Source organism: Trichechus manatus, unplaced genomic scaffold, assembly GCF_000243295.1.
Source record: "Trichechus manatus latirostris isolate Lorelei unplaced genomic scaffold, TriManLat1.0 scaffold00001, whole genome shotgun sequence".
Lineage (NCBI taxonomy): Eukaryota > Metazoa > Chordata > Mammalia > Sirenia > Trichechidae > Trichechus > Trichechus manatus.
This window is the reverse complement of record NW_004443937.1, coordinates 15220381-15227187: the sequence shown is the minus strand read 5'-3', so window position 1 is coordinate 15227187 and position 6807 is coordinate 15220381.

Sequence of the window (6807 nt, the reverse complement as noted above, 5' to 3'; positions counted from 1 at the left end):
GCCAGGCTCCAGGGTGTGGGGACGGGGTTCCCAGATCGCCTGGCCTTGGATTTGAGGGCAGTAGGGAAGGGGTTGCAGGTGGCTTCTCCCATGTGGGTCTCCCCTCAATAAACCAAGGGCTGAACCTGGTCTCTGAGAGCCCTTCTGTGTGATTGACAGATGGGGAGGCCTGTGAGCCCTGAAACCCCTACTTCAGCAGTGGTCTCATCTGCAGGTTTAGGAGGAGGATTCTTAGCTCGGGGAGGGGCCTGAGCGCAGGAGCCTTGATGGGGGCTGCTGACCCAGGTGGACGGGGCAGAGGAAGATGGGGTCACAGGAGGGCAGGGCCTGGCAGGTGGGAATCAGGGATGGATACAGGAACTACAGCCCCAGGTAGGGCCTGAGGCACTGGCAAGCCCAGACTGGGGGTCTTGGAGGGAAACCAGGGAGTCTCCATCACAGCCAGGACCGCAGGGGGCTATGAAGGCAGGTGGCTGAGTGGGGCCCTGGATAGGGCTGCTGCCTCCACAGGCCTCACCTAGGCCCTGACCTATCTCTGTGTCCAGGGTCCCAGGTGGGCCCTGACCTCTGGCCCTGGCAAAGCCCCAGGCCTTGGCCTTGTCTTCAGCTCTAATCTGAAGGGGACATTCAGGGCTGCCCAGGAAGCCAGGTGCAGGGAATGTCCACCCCCTCCATTGCCTGGGCATGTTCTTAGCTGGTGACTGTGGCCTTGACCACAGTCGAGGGAGGGAAAGTGGGCCAGCTGAGGTGTCCCCTGTCCTCAGTCAGCCCCACTGATGGAACTTGTGCTTGTGGTCATTTGGGGATGCCCCTGCATTCACTCTCCACTCCCTCTGCTGGGGGGAAAGGGTTCCAAAGTCACAAATTGGCTCAAATGTGCTGACCTCCTGGCTCGGACCCCGAGGCACTAACAATGTACTTGGACCCCGCACCCCCCCCCCCGCCCCGCCCTGGCCAGTAGTCCCTCTGGACCTGACTCTCGGTACCTGATATCCATGCATTGCCACCTCGGGCCTGGGGCATCGGGCCAGACAATGTACATGGTGTGGCGTTGTTGAGTTTCTGTTGTTCATAGAGCGTCATAAAGGCTCTTGAGTGGACCCAGCTGCTGTGTGTTCTTGACGTGAACCACCCTCCCTCCTGAGGATGATGTGAAGTAAAGATTAGAATTCACACAGCACACGACCAATTCATGCTAGGATTTTATTTCATCCCTGCAGTCCTATGAAGTAGGCAGGCGTTCCCATTTTACCGATGAGGAAACCAAGGTTTAGAGAGGGGAGGGATTTGCTCCAGGCCACACATCGAGTGAGTGGGAGAGCCAGGTTTGGACCCAGCTCTCTCTCGCTCGCTCGCTCTGTGTGTGTGTGTGTGTGTGTGTGTGTGTGTGTGTGTGTGTGTGTTCTGCGCCAGCTGCCTCAGATTTGGTGGGGGAGAGAGGTGGGATGGGGTGAGGGCGAGGATGTTGCTCTTCAGACAAGAGAGAGAGTCTAGGGCCCCTGGGGGCTAAGGTCTCTGGGAATGGGGTCTGGGAAACCATGGGGGTGGGCAGGCTGGCAGAGCTGGACTGTGAGGGTGGCTGTGTGTGGTGCAGTGGGGACAAGGGGTGCTTTCCAGCCTTGAGCTGCAGTTCAAGCATGCATGGGAGTCTGCCACCCTGGGATGGGGTTGACCTGGGGCTGGTGATTCTATGCTGGGGCCGAGGGGTTTAGGCAGATGATGAAGGCAGAACCTCATCTTCAGCCTGGCAGGGTGATGAGGGACTCCCAATGTCAGCAGTGCAGCCTGGGCGGGGAGCAGTGCAACCCCTTGAGGGTCAGACACCTTGCCAGGCAGGGATCTGGGTCTGTCCCGCGGTAGGTGTGAGAAATAGGATAAAGGTGACATTGAGTGAGCACATACTAAGTACGTGCCAGTCTCTGTTCTAAACTCTTGATGGGAATTACCTGCTGAACCTCACAGCACTCCGCGGGAAGAACTGTTTTCATCCCTAATTTAGAGATGCAGAAACTGAGGCATAAAAAGTTTTGATTGCTTGCTCCAAGTCCACAGCTAGTTAGTGGAGGGGTGAGGATTTGAAGTAAAGCCATGAGCTCCAGAACCCTCAATCTGTAAAATGAGGACTATGAGTGACTTACCTCATGGGGTGGCTCCAGGAATACACGTGTCAATCCATGGGCTGCACTTAGGGTGCTGTGTGGCACTTTGTTAGCGCTCAGTAGAGGTTAGTGATGATGATGATGATGAGTTTCCTAGAGGTCAGGGAGAGGACTCGAGGCCAGTTGAGGTGACGTGTTCAGGACCTGTTCTTAAGATCTGTGTGTTTTACTGTATGCACATTATATCCTAATTTTTAAAAGTCCAAGGGACACACGCCAGCTCCAGGAAGTGGCTGAGGGCCCACCCAGCAGCTCTGGCAGGCATAGTGGGTGCTCACAGTGGGGTGCGGTGTGCCTGGGTTGCCAGGCTGGAGTCAGGCTCAGGGAGGACTGGGGAGCTTGAGAAAGCATCGCCAAATAGGAGCCCACGTGGGCACAGTCTGCTGGCTCCGGCCAGCCGCTAATGCCCGGCAGATATGGGGTTTCTGTGCAAAAGGAGCCGGGCCAGTGTCTTCGGAGCTCTGGAGCAGACATCCGGCTTGGGAGGCGGAGCATCCGTGTGCTAGGGGTGGGCAGGCCGGGCTGCGAGGGGCTCAAGCAGGCAGCTTAGCCTCTCCGAGCCTGATTTCCTCAGCTGCCGTGCTGGGTCATATCCTGAGTTTGTAGGGCTGGATTGGGTGGCAGAGGAGGTGGCAGGTGGCAGTTTGGAGCCTGCCACCAAGTTGGCGCTGTATTCATGCCCTCCTCCCTGTAGAGTCCACCACTCTATCACCATGCCTGGCTGTGGGGGTGGCTGAGGCCTGGGGGGCCTACATCTCCCAAGTTGAGTCACAGCTCCTTTCTCCTTGAGGGACCGGTGAGAGGCCCTCTGGCGAGAAACCCAGCCTGTCACCTGGCCTCCCACAGGAACCGTGCTTGACTGTGGACCAGCAGGACCCCGGTGGGAGACAGAGACAGGAATGCATACATCCACCCCTGCTGCCTCAGGCGTAAACAAAGGCAGAGGCTGGCACAACCTCCCCCCAGCCGAGCGGGACTCCCGGACAGATCAGAAGGAAGACTTCTATGATGCCTCCCTGACTCCTCAGCCAAATGTTTAGGGTTTAGGGCCAAGAACTCCTTCAGGGCAGCCTGCCCTTGAGTTGGTTTCATTCAGCTCAGCCAACGCTGGCTGGGACGCCCTGCTCCTGGCTCAGGAGCAACTCCCTCAACCCCTGGAGCCTCAGCCCTGGAGTGTACTGTCACTGTGATTGTCAGGGAGGCAGCAGGATGCAGTGGTTAATGCATGGGCTCCGGATCCTTACCAGACGGCTAGCTGGGTGACTTTGCCTCTCTGTGCCTTAGTTTGCTCATCTATAAAATGGGGTTAATCACACCAAGCTTACAGGGTTGTAATGAGAATTAAATGTGTTTTATATATATATACATATTTATAAAACAAACACCCATTATCTCACAGTTTTGTCACTCAGGAATTTGGGAACATCAATGGCTCAGCTGGATCTCTTTCTAGAGGCTCTGAGTGTAAATTCACTACCAAGATCATTCAAGTTATTTGAAAAATTCTGTTTCATGGTATTGTAGAACTGATTCTGATTTCTTTCTTTGCTAGCTTTTGGCCAGTTTTCGTTCTCAGCTTCTACTGGTCACCCACATGTCTTGGCTTGTGGGCGCATCCCTTCATCTTCAAGCCAGAGATGGCAGACCAAGGCCTTTTTACACTTCACATCTCCTCTTCTGTCGCATCTTTCTGATTTACTTTTCTGCCTGCCTTTTCTACTTTTAAGGGCTCATGTGATTACATTAGGCCCACCTAGATAATCCAGGATAATGCTATTTAAAATATCCCTTCACAGTAGTACCTATACTAGTAGTTGCTTGACTAACCATGGGACAAGAATCTTAGGAGTACATCTTTAAAATTGTGCCTACCACATGTTGTATCTGGCTACCTTGCTAAACTCACTTATTAATCTAATAATTTATGTGTAGATATTTGAGATTTGCTATGTGCACAATTATATTGCCTAAAAAACCTGACAGTGTTATTTATTCTTTTCCAGTAATTTTTTAAATAATATTTTATTGTGTTTTTGGTGAAAGTATACACAGCAAATTAGGTTCCCTTTTTAACAATTTGTGTACACATTGTTCAGGGACATTGGTTATGTTTTTCACAGTGCGTCAGCATTCTCATTATTTCCACTCTGGTTGTTCCATTTCCATTAATCTATTTCCCCCACGCCCCCCCAACCCCTACCCCAATACCTTCTCATCTTTGCTTTAGGGTAACTGTTGACACTTTGGTCTCACATAGATGATTTTTTTAAAAGAATCACCATACTTGTGGGTGATAATTGTTTATTTCATAAGCCAATCTGTTATTTAGCTGAAAGGTGACCTCCAGGAGTGGTTTCAGTTCAAAGTTGAAACGATATCTCAGGGCTGTAGTCTTAGGGGTTCCTCTAGTCTTAACCAGTCCAGTAAGTCTGGACTTTTTTAAGAATTTGAGTTTTATTCTACATTTTTCTCCTGTTCTATCTGGGAGAAAATCTACTGTGTCCCTGGTTAGAACAGTCAGTAGTAGTAGCCGGGCACCATCTAGTTCTTCTGGTCTCAGGGTAGATGAGGCTGTGACTTGTGTAGACTGTTAGTCCTGTAGACTAGTTTCTTCTTTGAGTCTTTGGTTTCCTTCTTTCTCTTTTGCTCCAGACAAGTAGGCATCAATAGTTGTATCTTAATGAGTTAACATTTTTAAAGTGCTTAAAACAGTATCCAGCATGGAGTAAGCACTCAATACAAGTTACCTATTGCGATCGTTGTCATTGTCTTCATCATCATGGTCATTATCATGTCATCATCATTGTTGTCAATATTGTCTTTATTGTCAGCATTATCATCATCATCTTTGTCATCATTGCCATCATCCTCATCAATTGTTATCATCCTCATCATTTTACAGATGAAGAAATAGACTTAGAGGGTGAAGTGACTTTCTCAGGATCACACCATCAGGCAATGAATGGCAAAGCCAGGGAATGGATCCTAGTCCATCTGACTCCAAAACCAATGTCTGTTCTCCAAACCAAGCCCTCTGGCAAAGGACTGGGATGAGAATAATCTTGGTGAGCATTGCATCCCATGCCCCATCTGGATTTCTAAGCCCTGCGCATCTCCCAGCCTTACCAGCAATCCTGGGAGAGACAGCCCTCAGCTCCTCCACTGTCCAGACGAGAAAACAGCCCACTGGGAGGAGGACACTCATCCAAGGTCCCTGAGTGGGCGAGTGGCAGGGCCAGGTAGAGAGAGATGTTAGTGGTGCAGGGGAGTGGCTGTCTCCTGGGTCTGGGGCCTGTGGAGATGGCCCTTCTGACACGTCCTGCCTGTGAAATGCTGGACAGCTGAACACATACACTTGGCTTCCTGCAGGGCCAGTGGCTTTCAACTTGAAATTCAAAGTACAAAGTGATTTTTTTTTTTTTTTTAAGTAAAATACAGCAGGCAGCTAAACCTGCTTTATGGACTTGGTGTGTGCACAGTGAGAGCTGGGAGAGCCCCTTGGAGACCACCAGTTCCCACCTGCTCATGGCACATGGCACGCTGAGGCACACCTGGTGGTATTGCAGCTGGACAGGGTGGGCTGGGGGAGCTTGCTTGGCTCCAGGCCAGGGCTGATGGTCATCACCATCAGTTTGTAAACGAAGAACTGAGGCCCAGGGAGGGCTGTAAGGATCCTGACACCCCTGGCCAGCAAGCTGGGACCAGGACCTGGCCTCCTTCCTTACACCTGACGCTGCCTCTGCACAGGGAGGTGGAAGGGAGGGACCATCCACTAGATGACATGGGAAAGCCTCACAAGGAGCCTGGCCCTGCTAAGACCTCCACACCCATGTGCTACACCACCGCTGGGTGCTCCCAGTCTTCATTCTCATGACAACCTCCCAGCTAGGGGCCATGAGCTCCATTTCAGAGATTAGCAAACTGAGGCTGAGAGGCCCACAGGACCTGCCACAGGGCGCATGTGCCTAAGCAGAGCTGGCTGATCTGGCTCCAATGCTGGACTCGATCTCACGCCCTCTGCCACCACCCTGGGCTTTTCTCTGGATTCACTGTTGTTATCAAGGTTAAAGGAGTCTGTGGGCTGGGTGACCAGGACAACCTGCTGGGGGCTTTGGAGAGTTGGCCAGCCTGGATTTGAATCCTGCCTCTGCTGCTTGTGTGAGCCTGAGCAGGTGTGACCCAGCGCAGGTGGCATCCGCTGTCTGAGCCTCACTTCTTTCTCTGTAGAGGACTGTGTGAGATAATGGAAGTGGCACTGGCATACAGTAGCTGCATAATGTATGTGAGATCTGCCATGGAAGTTCCCCTTCACCCTGTTCTGTCCTCATCGTCTCTTTGCCCAGAACATGGGCAAAGCTGTTTCTCCATCTCTAGTTTTGGGCATCCAAGTGGGCTGCTAGGGTGGCCCTTTCAGGGGGAGCCTGAGGCCAGGGCCTCTGAGGGAAAGGCCCCCAGGCCTAGTTTTGCCCACTCCCACCCCTCAGCCCAGTCTCTCTCACTTCACCAACCCACCCTTGAACTCCTGCCAGCAGCACCTTAACCCTGAGGGCTGGCTGCTGTCCTGGAGCATTCACAGGATCTTCTCGACTGTGAGGACCTGGGCAGCACAGCCAGGCCTGGCCTCTGGGATGTGGGAGAGCCTCCCTGA